This window comes from Pseudorca crassidens, chromosome 2 (assembly GCF_039906515.1).
Source record: "Pseudorca crassidens isolate mPseCra1 chromosome 2, mPseCra1.hap1, whole genome shotgun sequence".
In the NCBI taxonomy this organism is placed as follows: domain Eukaryota; kingdom Metazoa; phylum Chordata; class Mammalia; order Artiodactyla; family Delphinidae; genus Pseudorca; species Pseudorca crassidens.
Window position 1 is genome coordinate 104,746,863 of NC_090297.1, and position 17,541 is coordinate 104,764,403.

General features: G+C 39.4%; 1 protein-coding gene across 4 annotated transcripts in view; it reads right to left on the bottom strand.

Moving 5' to 3' along the window:
* The window catches only part of WARS2 (tryptophanyl tRNA synthetase 2, mitochondrial), an 87,923-nt gene that overhangs the window by 47,464 nt on the left and 22,918 nt on the right, over window positions 1-17,541 (bottom strand). The window lies entirely within an intron of this gene.

Here is a 17,541-nt window from a genome sequence, read left to right on the forward strand (position 1 = left end):
TCTTTAATACAGATAAATGATAAAATACATCATTATCATTTTTAACAATAATAAAAAATTACTAATAACAACCATAATTTACTGGACAACTACTATGTTTCAGGCATTTATGCTCAGTGCTTTAATGCATTAATGTATTTATTCCTTATAATATATAATATGGTAGGCATATGATTACCTCTAATTTACAGATAAGAAAACTGAGGCTCACAAATATTAATAGATTGCCTTTGGCCACACAACTAATAGGTGGAACTGAAATTTCAAGTCAGGTATTACTGACTTCAAAGCTCATGTATGCTCCTTCCACTAGCTACCATGTTTTGCTTAAACACCATCTATTAAGACTTCATTACATTCACTGCATTATTTTGCAACGTTTCTGTTGCAAAAAAAAAGTTATGGGGGAAAAAAAAGAATATTCTCTACACATATATTTGTGTATTAAGTGCCAAGTCTCTCCAGTGTACGTAGCTAGGAGTTGAATTGCTGGATCATAAGGTATGCATATGTACCTTCAATTGTACTACAGTGTGCTAAACTATTCCTAAGTATCAGTACGTAACAATTTGCAGTTTCTACCACCAATTCCTATTGTTCCACATCCTCACCAACACTTTGCCAGTAGTTCTATTTTTAGCTAACTGATGATATAGGGTAGAATCTCATTATGGTTTAACTGCATTTCTCTGATTATTTATTAGAGAAGTTGAGAACTCATGGCTTTTGGTATTTTTATTTCCTCTTCTGTGGAGAGACTATTCAAGTTATTTTGCCTAGTTTTCTCAGCTTGGATTATCTTTCCAATGATTTAAGAATTTTTGTATATTCTGGATCCTAACATTTTGTCAGTTACATGTGTGGCCAATGTATTCTCTCATTATGTGGCTATTTGCCTTTAGGTTACCTTTTGATGAAGAGATGTTCTTCAAATATATAATTTTTGACCAGATTTTTATGTCATAGAAGAAATCTTTTAATATCCTGAGTTCATGAAGATACGTGTGTGTATATACATACATACATATATAAAGCATATGTATGTGCATGCTTTAAAGTTTTATCTTTCACATTTAAGTCTGTATCCATTTGGAGTTTTTTGCATATGGTGTGAGGTAGACATCTACTTTATTTTCTCTCCTTTTTTTCCCCCTATATGGATACCTAATTTTTCCATCGCCATTTATTGAAAAGATCCTTTCCCCACTGCTCTCTGGAATGCCACTTCAGCATAAACCAATTATCTCTATATGTCTGAGTCTGTATCTGGTCTTTCTATTCTGTCTCATTGGTCCATGGTCTATTTGTCTATGTCTGCACCAGTACCGCAGCTGCCTTTTTAATAAGTCTTGGGACCTGGTGGAGCAAGTCTTTCTACCTTCTTCTTCTTCTTCTTCTTCAAGAGTATCTAACCCACCCTTGGTCCTTTATACTTCTCAATACATTTTACAGTCATCTTGCCAAGTTCCAAGAGAAAAAAAAAAAGCAACCTGTTGGGGTTTTTGATTGGGATTACATTAAGTCCATAGATTGCTTTGGGGAGAACCAACATCTTTATAATACTGGGTCCTCTCATCTAGAAAACCATATAGTTTATGAGGATCTAATGTAAAACACGATGACTACAGGATAACATTGCATTGTATAATTGAAATTTGCTAAGAGAGTAGAACTCAAATGCTCTCTCACACACACAAAGACAAATATGTGAGGTGTTGGCTGTGTTAATAATTAACTAGGTGGGGGGGATCTTTTCACAATGTATATCAAATCACCATGGTATATGTACACTTTAAATATCTTACAATTTATGTGTCGATTATACATCAATAAAGTTGAATTTTTTTTAAAAAAAGAATGTAACATTTAAAAAAGTCTTTATCTTTATATCTAATATTAGCTCCTAAGAGCTAATCTACTTTAGATGTGTGAGTGCCAAGACTACTTATATTTTGCCCTTCCCTTTTCCCAAGAATTTCAAATCCTACAGTCTGTTTTCCTATATCTGCTTATTTTCCTCTCTATTTCTGAGATAACAGCCCTAAAATAGAATGCTACATCATAGTTCCATGATCTAGAATTGTACTTGATATAAGCACTCAGGAGACCTAAGAGGTTTGTGGCTCTGAGAATATGAAAAATACCTTTTAAGTAACTGAGAATATAATATTACCACTTAAAATCATACACATGTACATACACACATATGAGGCTGTCAAATGACTAACTCCCCAAATCATAATTTAGAGACATTACTTTAAAAATAGTTTGTAGCTGAGAACTGAGGCTGAGGGAGGGAGAGAGAGAGAGAGAAAGAGAAAGAAAGGGAGAGAGAAGCGTTAGCATAGAATAAGTACATATCAGTGAGGCTTCCTTCAGTACCTTAGGCCCTTAACCAGCCCTGGGTCCCTGAAATGGGAATAAGCAAAGGAGCTTTCAGTGAGGTAAAAAATGATTAATGGGCTTTTGGGACTGATTGATGAAGAGAGAAAGCAAAGCAGAAAAACAAGCTCTGAACTTAATAAATGAAGAGGAAAAAAAATGCCGTCCAGAAATGCTTGACCTAGGATGAAAGGGGACTGTTTATGGTCATATAAAGGATTATAAGGGCCAATAATATCAAGCTGAGAAAAAAATACGAATATTTCCACACAAATTCGTCCATGTTCAAACTAAGGAATTATTCCCTGAGAGAAATGGAGAAACTAATTCTTGGGAAAACTAGAAGAGAAAAGCACTAGAGGACAGACTATGAGAAAAAAGAATTGTGACCGGTGGGAATGAACTAGACATGATCTAATACATCTTTTTCGTTCTCTAGTTTCTGTGATTCTACATATCCAGGCAGAGGGAATGATGTTATCAAGAAGTAAGAGCAACAAGAAATGTTTTGTTCAATTTTCAAGGAGCTATTAAAAAAATACAGGATCTAAATGAGAACTGGATTCCTGGTCTTAAAAATATACAGAGAGTGTCTTGCACTTCTGCGGTGAGTTTATGTTCCCGTCTGTTCCCCCTGCAAGAGTCAGCAGGCAGCCTGACAGCATGGCAGGGGAGATATGCCTGGTACCATGAAATCATGGGGCTGGAATGTGGAGTTTGGGTGGTGGGAGGATGGGGGTTCTGTGTTCAAAAGCACTAGAGTTGGAAAAGAATGAAAATGAAAGGAGCATGGGCTTCCCAGTGGACAGGAGGCAAACCACAAAGAAGACAGCTTCAAGACTAGCCCACAGGCATTCGCTCATGGGGAAGTCTAGGGCATCAACCTTGAATCCCATCGCAATGCACAGAGAATAAAAAAAGGCGCATTTTACAAAATAGGTCTTCATTTTTATTTCAGGTGTATTTCCTTAGCAAACGCCACTTCCAATCAATACATGCATTGGCTCAATTTGTAACAGAATCAGCATTACCAATGGGCAGCTTCAGCCCTGGGATTTGATATATTCCAGAAGACAGGGTGGGAGTTTGTATCAAAGAGAGAACTTATCAATCTGACAGATGTAGCTAAAAGCGCTCCTGTCATAAGGTACTGAGCATATCCCAAGTTCATAATTATCATAATTTCAATTATTGCACCCAAAAGCAATTAAAAACTCCCAAGCTGCTAATCATGGCAAAAGATATTTTTTGTGATTAACTAAAGAGAGCTTCTGATTTTAATCCCAAGTGAATAAAATACATCAAAAGAAGGCTGCCTACTAGCTTTGAAACACTTTCAACTTTGGTATGGTGGTGGGAACCAAAGACTTCAACTAAAGATTTCAAGATTCTTATTACAAAGTCCTGCTTGTGTCCAGCTGTAGCATCAATTGTGCACTCATCACACCTGTTTTAACTATACTCGACGGCAGACCAAAAACTTGGCTGAGCAAGCATTATGTCTAATTGGTTCCATGAAAGGCATGTTATCATGGATTGCGATAAAAAAGGAATCAACAACATTAACAACTAATTTGGTTGAAAATTTCTTTTTGTAAGTCTATTTATTCTTCTAAATAAAAAATACAGCTTAAGAAGCTCTCTGTTGGTGCTTCTCAATTCTATCATGTATGTCACCCTACTATTTCAATCCTAGGCCCCTCGCATCTGTCTTCAACACTTTCTTGAAAATGTCTATACCACCAGTTAGTGATATAAGAGCTGAAACATAGGAGACCCGGCATAGAAAATTAGCACTTCGGTCCTGGCTGGGAGGATCCAGGTGCTTCTCTGAAGCTTTCTTTGGCCACAGCTCAGCATTGTTCTGCTACAGTCAGCTCTTTCTTCCAGAAAGTACAGAGGGCTCTGGGTCTGGAGAGAAAAAGCTGACTCAGCACCAAGAAAAAAAAAAAAAAAACTGGGTTCATTTCTGCTTAGAAATGAAACCAGATGCTCAGACCTAGGAATCAACATAGTAAATATTAATTCAATGTAAGAGAAAGCAGGTCTTATGTCACCCTCAAACAAGAAGCAATATGTCGGCCAACAATTAAAACTGCAGGAAAAAATTATTTTTAAAAAGAAAAAAGGAGAAAGGAGTGACTAATCTACTAGACCGTGAGTTCCATAAAAGCATAGATGAGAAGTACTTAGCAACGTATTATTAGGTCAGTGAAATAATTTGAAAGGAATAAACTTGGTTTTTTAAAAATGTTTTTTACAGACTTATTTAAGCCGCTTCCAGATTTTAAGAGCTGTGCATCTATTTTCCCTCGGTGCACTGAGCTGTCCTTCTATCATGCAGTAGAATGCTTTTGCAGATGGATTTTCATTCTTGTGCTGAACTTTAGCTATCAGAAACATTCCCTGGCACTTGCATGGACCTCATCGGATGTGAAGGAGGTAGGAATTACTGGCCTTACTTTCCAGGGAAGGACACTGCAAGGTTAAGTAACCCTCACAAGATCACAGGCAGGTGGTTAGATTTGGAACCCAGCTCTCAGCCCTGGACACCGAGCTCTGTCCCTTTCCTGTGCACAGGGCTGCATCCAGTTTAGAACTTCTTGACCTCATGGTTGGTCTGGCCTTTAAGTATCCTCACTCCCGCCCGCACCTCCCCTCCACACACACGCTCTCAGAAAGGGAAGGTGTGCCACAGAGTCGTTTCCTGAAAGGCCCAGGCACACAGCTGGTGGCACACCTGGGGCCAGAATCCAGACCTCCAGAGCTCTGCTCACCAGACCACATGACGCTTTTGCATATTCATCACGTTCTTTTCTTCTGCAGCTATTTCTTTTGTACCTCAGCATCTCTGTGGGCTTATTTTCTTCAGGCCTTTTTTTCCGGTTTTCTTTCTTACTTGTCAAATAGCACCTCAGTGAATGTCTCCCCATCACACAGAGATGATGAAATACAAAATCTGGGGACTTTGCCTCCTAGGAAAGACTGCATTGTCACTTCAGGGCAGCTAAGTTATGTTTAAATGCAAAGCTTATATGTAGGTACAGAATAAACTGGCAAGTCCTTTTAGTTTTTATTGGAAAAGTGACTAAAACTAGATTAATATATTATCTAAACACAACATAAATAATTATAATATGATATGTAGTGAGAAACACTTTTAATTTCTAATGACAATACTGCTTCCTAAACCAAACCATCCAGGGTCAAATTCTTGACATAAACATCTTAACCACCACTACATAATTTATTTTTATATTGGATGGAACAGTAAATACAGGCAAGAGATCAAGAAGTGCTAACATTTTTAAAGTATAAAGAATGATCTGAAATGCTTATAAAAATACTAGTTTTTCCTCATAAGAAAATATGAACATTGATCTCAAAGTGTTAGAGAGATCATGCTGGAAAGATACGATTTTATCATTGCCTTTTGTGGCCAAATAAAGGTATATCCTACCCATTATCTTTGGTCACAGATCCATGCCTGTCTGGTGGTCCCGTCTTCAGCTGACTGTCTGAGAACATTCCTCCTTTTACAGCCGCTGAGAGATCTGGCTCTCCACACCTAAGTCCTCAGACTGTTACTAAACGTGTGGTTTTAAGATGTCTCTTTTTTAGTTACATGCCCATTTTCAAATGTAATATTCTTACCAGACATGTCTAATATGTAGACGAGCCCAAAGAAATGCTTGGTGTATGGATAACAGGAGTCAGTGAGGGAGCCCCAGTAGGCAGCCCCCTGCGGGCTTGTCCGCCCTCACCCCTGCCAGCCTCTGAGGGGCTTCCTGGAGCACAGGTTTGAAAACAACTTGATTCAGGACATTTAAAAAATATTAATAGTTTGTTGAAAAAAAAAATGTTCTTCCTCAGGGTAGTGGGAAATATACAGAAGAAAGTTCTCAAAAGAAAAGTCTGGGACAACAATGCACATACCGCACGCACAGACTTAGCTCTATGCATTAAGTCTTCTCATTTCTTCCTCTGGGTTAGGGTTCAAAGTTTATGTGGCAGTTAATCCCCTTCCCAGCTGTCCTCCATCATCCTCCACGAGAAGCTGACCTAGTTACTTGCCATTCTTGTATCGCTCATTCCCCTCTGCACTCAGACTGTTCCCTCATCCTGGATGTCCTTCGCCCCCTTCTCTGCCTGGAGAACTCCCCGTGGTCTTCAAGGCCTAACAATCTCTCCTTGATTCTAAACCTCTTAAACATACCTTCTCCCTACCAAACACACACACACACACACACACACACACACACACACACACACACACACACACACACACACACACACACACATACTGAGTCAGTCTCTCTCTCCAAGCAGAACAGATCCCTCTTTCATCGGTTCTTCATTATTGCACATATCACATGGGTAACTTGGTAAATATTTTCTTATTTGCTTAGGAAATATTTTCCCACCTAGAATATGAGCTCTCTAGGGCTGGGGCTGCCTTTTTCATCTTTATATCCCCAGTATATAGCAGTGTCAGGTACATTGTGAGGATCTAATAAATGTTAGTGGAATAAATGACAAATCTCCCACTCCTACTCCCCACTTTGGCTCCATGTAAAGGGCGAAATAACTATACACAAAATGAACCAGATGTTCCAGTTATAGGCAGTTCCTAAACAAGTTATGTTCTGAGAGCTTGTTTGAAAATTGGTTTTCTGAAACTCAGACACTCAATTCTTTAAATGGCAGTTACGGTCCTGGAAGGCCGCCCGTGGAAGCCTCATTGAACCCACAGTATTTCTGAAGAATGGTTTTAACAGCACCATTTCAGCTGCACCTAAACACCATTCATAAAATTGTTTCTGTGGGAAAGTGAAATCCAAGTTCTATTTTGGGATACTAGAGAATTACCTACCCTGTGGTGGCTCTGATTTTAAAGCAGAAAGTGCTTAAGGGGAGCAATCTGGTAGGAAGAGCAGCTTGTATTTGCATAGAGACTTTTAAAATTAGATGTATGATAATCTGGAGGTGGGGCAACGTGTGGGCACGTCCTTCAGCATGATTAGCACTCCTAACACCGAATTGTGTGTATATGGACTGTCCTGGAGGCGGCTGCCCCAGCCGCCATTGTTGGCAACAAAGGCGCAGAAGGAAGGTGGAAGGAAGGCATTGGAGCAGGGGTTCCTACAGCGTGTCTCCGTACCTGCAACATCAGCCAAACAAGGAGCTTGTTAGGAATGCAGATTCCTGGGCCCCGACCCAGACCTACTGACTCAGAAATTCTATGGGTGGACTTATCCCAGGAAAAGAAATGACAAGAGTTTTGCAATCTGTCCTTTGACAAGCCTTCCACGGGGTTCTGATGCCTGCTCCAGTTTGAGACGGGCTTTGGGACACCAATATCTAGTCTTAAAGTTCACTTCAACTATATAAAATGAGGTACAGATGAAAACACTATGAATAAAAAAGAGAAGATACCTTCTAAGCCACCAGTTCTCAATCTTATCTGTACAGCGATCACCTGGGAGCTTTAAAAAAATAACGATGCCTGGGTCCCATCCTCAGAAATTCTGATTTAATCAGTTTGGGATTTGGCGTGAGCATCGGGATTTTTTGTGTGTCCAGGATTGAAAAACCACTGTTCCAAGCCAACTACTACATAATTATTCTCCAAAACTGCCAATCTGACTGGAAACATGGGAACACACACACACACACACACACAAATAGAGTGTAAAAATTTGAAAAGTTCACTTGCTTATAATTTACATTTCAAGGTAACAGAATCCCTGAGCATTTATGTATTAATGCATGGTCAGAGGCCCCTTTGACTTCAGGCAGTTCTAGTATCACATGAAGGTCAGCAGATTATTATGGTCAACAGCTTATGAAGATGTGGCTAGTGTGTCTACATTGGTGAGAAAAGACACCTGCGACAAGTAAGCACACCGTCTTCCACCTTTAGGTAAATTGACTTAACAATGCCCAGCTCCATAAATCCTTATGGCTCAGGGATTTAAGAAGCACGGGTAGCCCAGACAGCACTAAGAAAATGATCCCACTAAGAAGGTTTTGACATCAGAATTGTCATGGATAAAATACAAAATTCTCTCTGCATAGGATGCTCTTTTCTACCCATCTCCCTGTGTGGCAAACTCTCTAACTCCCTCCAATCCCTACAGAGAGTCTGAATCCAACACTCAAGCAGCTGTAGGCAGGTCTCATGGTCAGCTCAGCTGGTTGAGGAAAACCTGGACTAACAACTGGTGGCCTTGGCTAAGCAAAGCCAAGATGCCAGAAATTTTTTTTTTTTGCAGTACACGGGCCTCTCACTGTTGCGGCCTCTCCCGTTGCGGAGCACAGGCTCCGGACGCGCAGGCCCAGCGGCCATGGCTCACGGGCCCAGCCACTCCGCGGTATGTGGGATCTTCCCGGACCGGGGCACGAACCCGTGTCCCCTGCATCGGCAGGCAGACTCTCAACCACTGCGCCACCAGGGAAGCCCTGCCAGAAATTTTTATACCCAGCAAATGAAATAACTCCATGACTTCTCAAGTGTTCTGAACCTTTGAGAGACAGTGTGAATTTCTTACAAGGTACTAATACTAAAATCAGAGAAAAAGATTCTAAAGTTATTTTCCAGGCATAAAGATATTTCACCAAAAAAATCTTGTTGACTATCCTGACCACTACTAGGAGAAAGAAGTCTCATTTTCCAGTGACCCATGGCTCTCTTTCTCATCATCCAACCTGTAGACTGATACAACCCCCAGGGTTGTTTCAACTGAAGCATTTGCTTCTGTTCAGACCCTCCTGTCAGCTCATATTGTTAAGTCAACTTTAGAATAAGTTAGAAAAATGACAAAGTCAAGCAGTAAAATATGACTGTGATAACTTGTCTGGTTATTTACCATGGTTAAGCAGCAGGATTTAGCACCAGGTTGCCTGGGCTGAAGTCCTGGCTCTATTACTTATATGTTCTTGAGCATCTACAAAATGGGGATAATAATATACCAATCTCACAGGGTAGATGGGGGGGTATTGTGATGAGTTTATTCGTGTAAAGTGCTTAGTGCCTAGCATGTTCTCCATAAATTATCTGATCATTTATGGTGGTCAAAATTTTAAGTGCTTAAATATTGTGACCCAACCATCCAACATACAGAAATCTGTCCTACAGAAATAATCATACTAGAATGTAAGGACACCTGGCATTCCCCATATGACTCTTTAATAACAAAAGAACTACAAGCAACTAAATGTCCATTAGTAGGGAACATATAAAATAAATAGTAATTTTCTTTTTTATATGATGGAATACCATGCAGCAGATAAGAAGACTGTAAGTAGTGAGAGCAGAGTGGAGGTGAAGAGTCCCAACTCTGGAGTCAGAGCACCAAGTCCAATACCAGCTCTGCACATACTAGCTGTGTTTCCTTGTGCAAGTCACAGAACCTCCTTGTCTGTAAAATGAGTATAATAATAGCACCCTCCTCATGGCCTGAGAACAATGCTTAGCCCACAGTGGTTCTATATAAACATTGGTTAAACAGATGACTGCTGACAAGGAAGAAGAATACACATTTAACTTACCCCAAGGATTGGGAATACACAATGACTACCTTTTTGACACTTTTGTACTATTTAACTTTTTTTTAAGGGCATGAACATTTTTTGCAGCCAAACTTAAAAAATATGCCTAGTTTTACTGCATATGACTTGATGATAATTAATTGACATATAATTACAAGAGTTTCATACCAGCAGGAATGTCAGCCAGTTATTATCATTTTCATTTTACATAATGGGAAATAAAGACATGAAAAAGTGAAGTGATTTATTAAGCTCACACATGAAGTTATTTGTAAGATGGAACTAGAACGGAAACAATATAGTGTAATAGAAAAGACATCCGTTTTGCGGATCAGACAGTGCTAGGTTCAAATTCCTTCTACATCTCCTAGCACCTTCCACAAATTATTTAATCTCTCTGAACCTCAGTTTTATTATTTGAACAATGAGGTTAACAATAGTAATGGCTAATATTTATTGAGTGCTTACTATGTACAAAGTACTCTAGCAAGAGCTATGAATGCATTATCTCATTTAATCCTCACAAAAAGCCTTATAAGGTAGGTAGTATTATCAACTCTGCTTTATAGATGAGGAAACTGAGGCACTTTATAGATGAGGAAACTGAGGCACTCAGCTGAAACTGAGGGGTTCAGTGAGTAGTGCATGGCTAATAAATAGTGGGGTCAGGACTTGAACATAAATAGATCAAATTCAGCTGTATATACTTCATTTGGTCCAGAGAGCTGGTGTGGGTGAGTGAAGGCAAGGGATCCACTGCAGGACAGAGTGGATGCCTGGAGCCAGCATGCAGCCTCCCCTCGAGGCCAGACTCTCTGTAGATACTTCAGAGGGAGACTATGAGAATACAGCAAGGCACTCAAGAAATTATTTGCTTTTACCCCTCTGATCTAATAAATGATGCTACCTCCTAGAATGTACGACCTCAAATCTGCTTTAATTTTATGTTATAATGAACTTCTAAGGAGATATGTGATTCTTTCTCTTGCACCATTCACAGTAAAGATAATTGCCCTGTGTACTTCTTATTTTCATTTAGAAGTGGTAGCCCGTACAGGGCAGGTGACAGGGACAGTGGTTCTTATTCATCTGGGCAGCAGCTTCAGTGCTAATTCTAAACACAGGTGGTGAGAGAGACAGCCAACAGGAAGGCGGAAAGAATCACTGCTGACATGTGCAACTGGGAAGATTGATGGTTTCCCTCTCTCTTTTTCCCCAATGCGTCGGCCTGGGGGCAGAGACGCAGGAGCTGCTGTGCTGGGGACAGTAAAATACACAGCACAATGTCTACCTTGCTGCAACGCTGATTAATGAGACTGAAATGACACAGAAAACAGGCAGTGCTTCGGAAGGAGAACTCACAGGCCTTTCTTTCTTTAATGATTTCAACAAAAGCAGTTCCCATAAACTGCTGGGTTTGAACTGGAATATCCCGTGGTTAGAGCAGGCAGGGGTGTATTTGGTGGAATGTGTGGAGCAAAGGGTGAGAGGGTAAGGGGAGTTTGTAATGAAGTAAATTCACTTGTGATCGGTGGGTACAAATCATAACAAATGAATTCCTCTCCTCTTTCTGCTTGGCTGAAAAATGCCATAAAATTCCAGGTAAAATAGCTACTTACTTACCTAACAGTGTAAAAAGGACATGAGAATACACCCAAAAAGATTTTTCACCTGGATAAAAGCACTCATTTAGTTTTTTAGAGCTCGGAGATCGTATCACCAATTTTTCATGTTTTACCGCAGCTGCACAATGTATACATTAAAACACAGTATTTTCTTTTTGAGAAAAGATAAATTTTAACACTAAATATTATTTCTAGTACTTATTATTAACTACTTACAAGGCACATCCATTTGGATTTCCCACCAGCAGCTCTTCAAACTTAATACTATATCCAAAACCAAATCTATTGACTCATAACCTTCCAGTCTGCTCCCCACAAACCAGCTGGTCTGTATTTTCAATCCTGGCTAATGAGAGAACCATCCACTCAGTCTCCCAACTGTAGGAGTCACCCCAGATTCTTTCCTTACCCTCACCAGATTCTGTGAGTTAAAATCCTGCCTCCTTCAATCACTAGATATGTGATCTTTGGCAAGTATTTGTGCTTCAGTTTCTTCATCTGAAATCAACATTTTAATAGTACTATTTCATAGGATTATTATAAGAATGAAATACAGTAAGTCCCCTACATACGAACCTTCAAGTCATGAACTTTCAAAGATGTGAACATGCGTTTGCGTGTCCAATCACGTAAGTTAGTTTGTGTGTCTGGAGTAGTCACGTGCGTGCATCCTCTACAAGTGGTTGTGCTTTTGTGTACTTTACTGTACAGTACTGTATAGATTACAGTACTGTACAGTATCTTTATTTCAAGCCCAGGATGTCTGGAAGCAAGCGTAGAAGCAGCTGTGATAGAGCTGGTACTACTGTACTTTTCAAGGTATTGTACTGTAAGATTTAAAATGTTTTCTTTATTTTGTGTGTCTGTCTTTTATGTATTATTTGTGTGAAAAGTATTATAAACCTACTACAGTACAGTACTACATAGCTGATTGTGTTAGTTGGGTACCTAGGCTAACTTTGTTGGACTTAAAAACAAATTGGACTTAGCACGCTCTCAGAACGGGATCCGTTCCTATGTAGGGGACTTACTGTATATTAGTACATAAAAAGTGCTTAGAGTAGTGCCTGGCACATAGAAAGTGCTCAATAAATATTAGCTAAGATTGATCTTAAATGTGCTCACCATGTATATATACACACACACATATATACAAATATATATATATATATATATATATAATTATACGGGGTGGTGGGTGTGTTAACTAACTTCATTGAGGTAACCACTTCACAATACACACATGTAACAAACCATTAGGTTGTTCACTTTAAATGTACAAAATGTCAATTATATCTTAAGCTGGAAAAAATTAGCTATTATTATTAACATTAATCAATTGCTAAATCTTCAGGGATGTTATCCAACAAAATTTCACTTCTCCCTCTCTATCAACATAGTCTAATCCCCAATCACCTCACCTGTGCTGTATCAGTAGCTTCTATATCCTCCATACCACTACCTGAACGATCTTTTTTTTTTTTTTTGGTACGCGGGCCTCTCACTGTTGTGGCCTCTCCCGTTGCGGAGCACAGGCTCCGGATGCGCAGGCTCAGCGGAAATGGCTCACGGGCCCAGCCGCTCCGCGGCATGTGGGATCTTCCCGGGCCGGGGCACGAACCCGTGTCCCCTGCATCGGCAGGCAGACTCTCAACCACTGCCCCTTATGTTTAATATTTTATAACATGCTATTTTTCATTCATCATCCTAGCATTAGAGCCAATATCATATTCAACTAAAACCACAAGAGTTATCTTTAGGATCTATAATTTAAAACCCAAAATGTAAAAAAAATTTATATATCAACTGATATTATTCTAGGTCAGATTAAATTTACAGCATTTCCATTGCTGGGTATAGCGGCTTGAATATGTGCCCCCCAAATTCATGTCTATCTAGAACCTCAGAATGCGACCTTACTTGGAAATGGGGTCTTTGCAGATGTAATCAGTTAAGATGAGGTCATACTCGATCAGAGTGGGCCCTAAATCCAATGACTAGTGTCTTTATAAGGAGAGGAGAAGACACAATAGAGACATAGAGGGAAAAAAGGTCATGCCGAAGGAAGCAGAGATTGGAGTGACGTAGCTACGAGTCAAGGAATGCCAATGTTTGGAAGGAGTCCAGGAAGAATCCAGGAAGGATTCTTCCTTAGAGCCCCTGCAGAAGAGCATGGACTTGCTGACACCTTGATTTCAGACTCCTAGCCACCACAAATGTGAGAGAATAAATTTCTGTTGTTTTAAGCCATCTGGTTTGTGGTACTTAGTTATGGCAGCCTTAGAGAATACACTTGGCTTATGTGGTAAACTGATACGGTGAGTCTTTCAGAATCTGTAACTTGCCAGGTTACTGAGCATCTTCTCCAGAGCGGCACAAGCCCATGCTGGGGCAAGGCAGAGTAGAACATGAGCATTCTGCATTGGCTATGATGACTGGCCAAACCACAACCTCACATATAATACATAGGTAGTGTGCTGAGGTGCAGGAAGCATTATTGGGTAGAGCACATCAAATAAACAAACAGCTAAGATCAACTACAGGGATGTAATCCTAAGTGAGATGCTGTTACTTTGTTCTGGGAGAAACAAAATTCTAGGATCATATTTGCACTGATTCCATAAAATTACTGTACATAGTTAGCTTTGCTCCATTTATTCCTTCCATTTAAAAAGTACCTCTGAAATTTTCCCTGTGCTGTAATCACTCAAAAAAAATGTAAATTTACACTCAGCAAATACCATTTCCTTTGGTCAAAAAAATATTGATTGTGCACCATTTTTCTGATGAAGTAGTATGATACACACTATTTGAACTGCCGTGATCTATTGTTGTTCTCCTCTGAAGGGACTTTTTTTTCTTTGAAACCTTAAGAGATTATTTTTTGGCATAATTACCCCAGTCCAAATGGTTTTGAGATATAGATTTTCTTAGATAATAAACAGTGAACTATTTATTTTAAAAACCAAGAAAACGTGTCTATAATTTTTCTTTGAAGCTCTTTAGAAATAATTTTTTTGGGGGGGGGCAGGCTGTGCCACACGGCTTGTGGGATCTCAGTTCCCCGACGAGGGACTGAACCCAGGCCCTTGGCAGTGAAAGCGCGGAGTCCGAACCACTGGACTGCCAGGGAATTCCCTAGAAAGAATTCTTATAATGCTTTGTATGAAATAAGCTTGGGGAAAAAATGGGAAAAATTCACATTGGGAAACAAGTGTCAGCTGATCATTAAATCACCATCCCTCTTTATATTTGAAAGATCTCTAGAAGTTATAGATGATAGCCCACAATGTCAGAGAACAAACAGTCCAACGTATTTTTGACATGCCACACAGTTTTCTGCTTGTCACATCTTTGGGCCTTTTATATAAGTTCTGAAAAAACTGGTAACTTATGTAGATGCAGAGATTGTTGTCAAAGAAGTGTCAGTATGGGGGTCATTTCAGAGTTTCCAATTCCTCACACTTGTTAATAAATCTTAGAATTTTGCACAGTCGAGTACTTAGCTCTTCCTCTAAAACTTCACCACCCCACATTCGATTTTCTATTCATGTTTAATGGAAACATCATAGTTCTGATTTGCACTCACTGTGTGTGTGTGTATACATGTACAAAATAATTCTACATTCCTTAGTCAGTTTTCCCATTGTGCATAACAAAATTCAAGAATATTTCTTTATTTAAGGGAGCCTTGCTTTTTCTGATTTGTTTATACAAATTGATGACAGTTTTTGATTCTGCTTTAAATTGTCTCATTTATTGTTGAATAAGCTGAAGAAACAGTTATCTCATTTATAAGGTAAAGCCGCATCACTGTTTCATTTCTCTAATTCCAATTGCTTCATTTGGAATTTGTGCTTTTTTGTGCTGATCAAGTTGTGAATATATAAACCAAAATAATTATTCTCTTTTATATTTTAGTTCGATTTCCAATTCCAAAAACCTGCCTTTATCTACCAATGACTATTTATCACGTCCCTTTTACAGTAAACACTGTTTTCCAATAAACTTTCAAGTCTGATTTTATTTTTATATATTTTATCTCTTTATATGGGTATATTCTATTTTGATAAACATGCCTTGATCAAAAATGAAAAATTTTCAACAACTTCACCACAAAATCAGCACTTACATTCAAACTGTAATGATTTTAAATGCACTTTACCTCTGCATTTTTGAGACTCCTTTTTCTTCTCCAACTGGAAATTTTTTATGTTGTACATAATTCTCCTTTATGACTAAATATTAGTAGGTAAGATAATTAGTGTAAATAACAGAGTACTGCTCTTACCTTCAATAATTTCAATCATATGGCTTGAAAGTACATCTTGAAAGTAGTACACTATTTTTCAACTACTTAGATGACAAATTACTATATATTGAATAATGATTAATGATAAAATACTTGCTACCACAAGTGACATTATTGCTTGCCTCAACTCTTGTACATTTTTGTGAAAAATAACACTGACTTATTTTTTGATATTACTATTAAATAATCATAGTTACTGAGAAAGTAATTGCAAATGCTTGTGTCTTAACCATCAAATAATGAAGAAGAGCAAGAAATCTATGTACCAAGTGAAACGGAGCTGTTTTGTGTAGACAGGCAGAACTCCAACTGGGTAAAAATGATGCTATTGAAATGTCATCAGTTGAGTTATACTAAAGTATTATATATATATATATATATATGATTTTCTTTTTTTATTTTCCATCTTGATGACAATTTTTTTAATATAAATTTATTAATTTATTTATTTTGGGCTGCAATGGGTCTTCATTGTTGCGTGTGGGCTTTCTCTAGTTGCGGACAGCAGGGACTACTCCTCCTTGAGGTGCACGGGCTTCTCATTGCGGTGGCCTCTCTTGTTGCGGAGCACGGGCTCCAGGTGCGCGGGCCTCAGTAGTTGTGGCACATGGGCTCAGTAGTTGTGGCTCGCAGGCTCTAGAATGCAGGCTCAGCAGTCGTGGCGCACAGACTTAGTTGCTCTGTGGCATGTGGGATCTTCCTGGCCCAGGGCTCGAACCTGTGTCCCCTACATTGGCAGGCACATTCTTAACCACTGTGCGGCCAGGGAAGTCCAACAATTTTTTTTTTTTTAAAGTACTGTTGGGGGGCTTCCCTGGTGGCACAGTGGTTGAGAGTCTGCCTGCCGATGCAGGGGACATGGGTTCCTGCCCCGGTCCGGGAGGATCCCACATGCCGCGGAGCGTCTGGGCCCGTGAGCCATGGCCGCTGAGCCTGCGCGTCCGGAGCCTGTGCTGAGCAAAGGGAGAGGCCACAACAGTGAGAGGCCCACGTACCGCAAAAAAAAAAAAAATAAAGTATTGTTGCAGAAAAAATAGCCCAATGACCTATCAGATGATTTACATAACAAAGTATTTTGCAAGTTCTCTCATGTTTCGAGCAATTTTGCCTTTTTTGCTGGTCCCTATCCCACCAGCTCTGCTGAGTTAATAAGACCCAAGTGTACTTTTTCAGCCTTTTTCTTCCACCGCTCTACTCCATGAATTGTATACTCCTTTTAGTTACCTAAAGAAGCCATATTCTTTCTAACCTCTAACCCTTTGCCCATTCACTCCTCTCTGCCTGGTGTGCCTTTCTCCACCTGCCAAATTTCAATTTATCTTTTAAGACCCAGTTCAGATGTCACCACATTTATGAAGTCTTCTCCATCTTCCCACGGTAAGTTGAGTTACTTGTTCCTATAAGTGCCTACAATGCTTTGTTCTCCCTCTATTACAGCATGTGGTTGTACTGTAATTTACTTTTCCTGCAAGTCTACTACCCTCACCAGTCAGTGAGATCCTCAAGGGCAAGATCCATGTTTCCTAACATTCTTAACATCAACAGGGTGGAGGTTTTATACATGTATATAAATGAGGTAGAAATGAATACTAACTATATGCCACTTATAGAATGCAGGAGCTGGAAGTCTGGTCTCACCTTCCCTGGCACTCAGTAGCCCCAGGGAAGAAG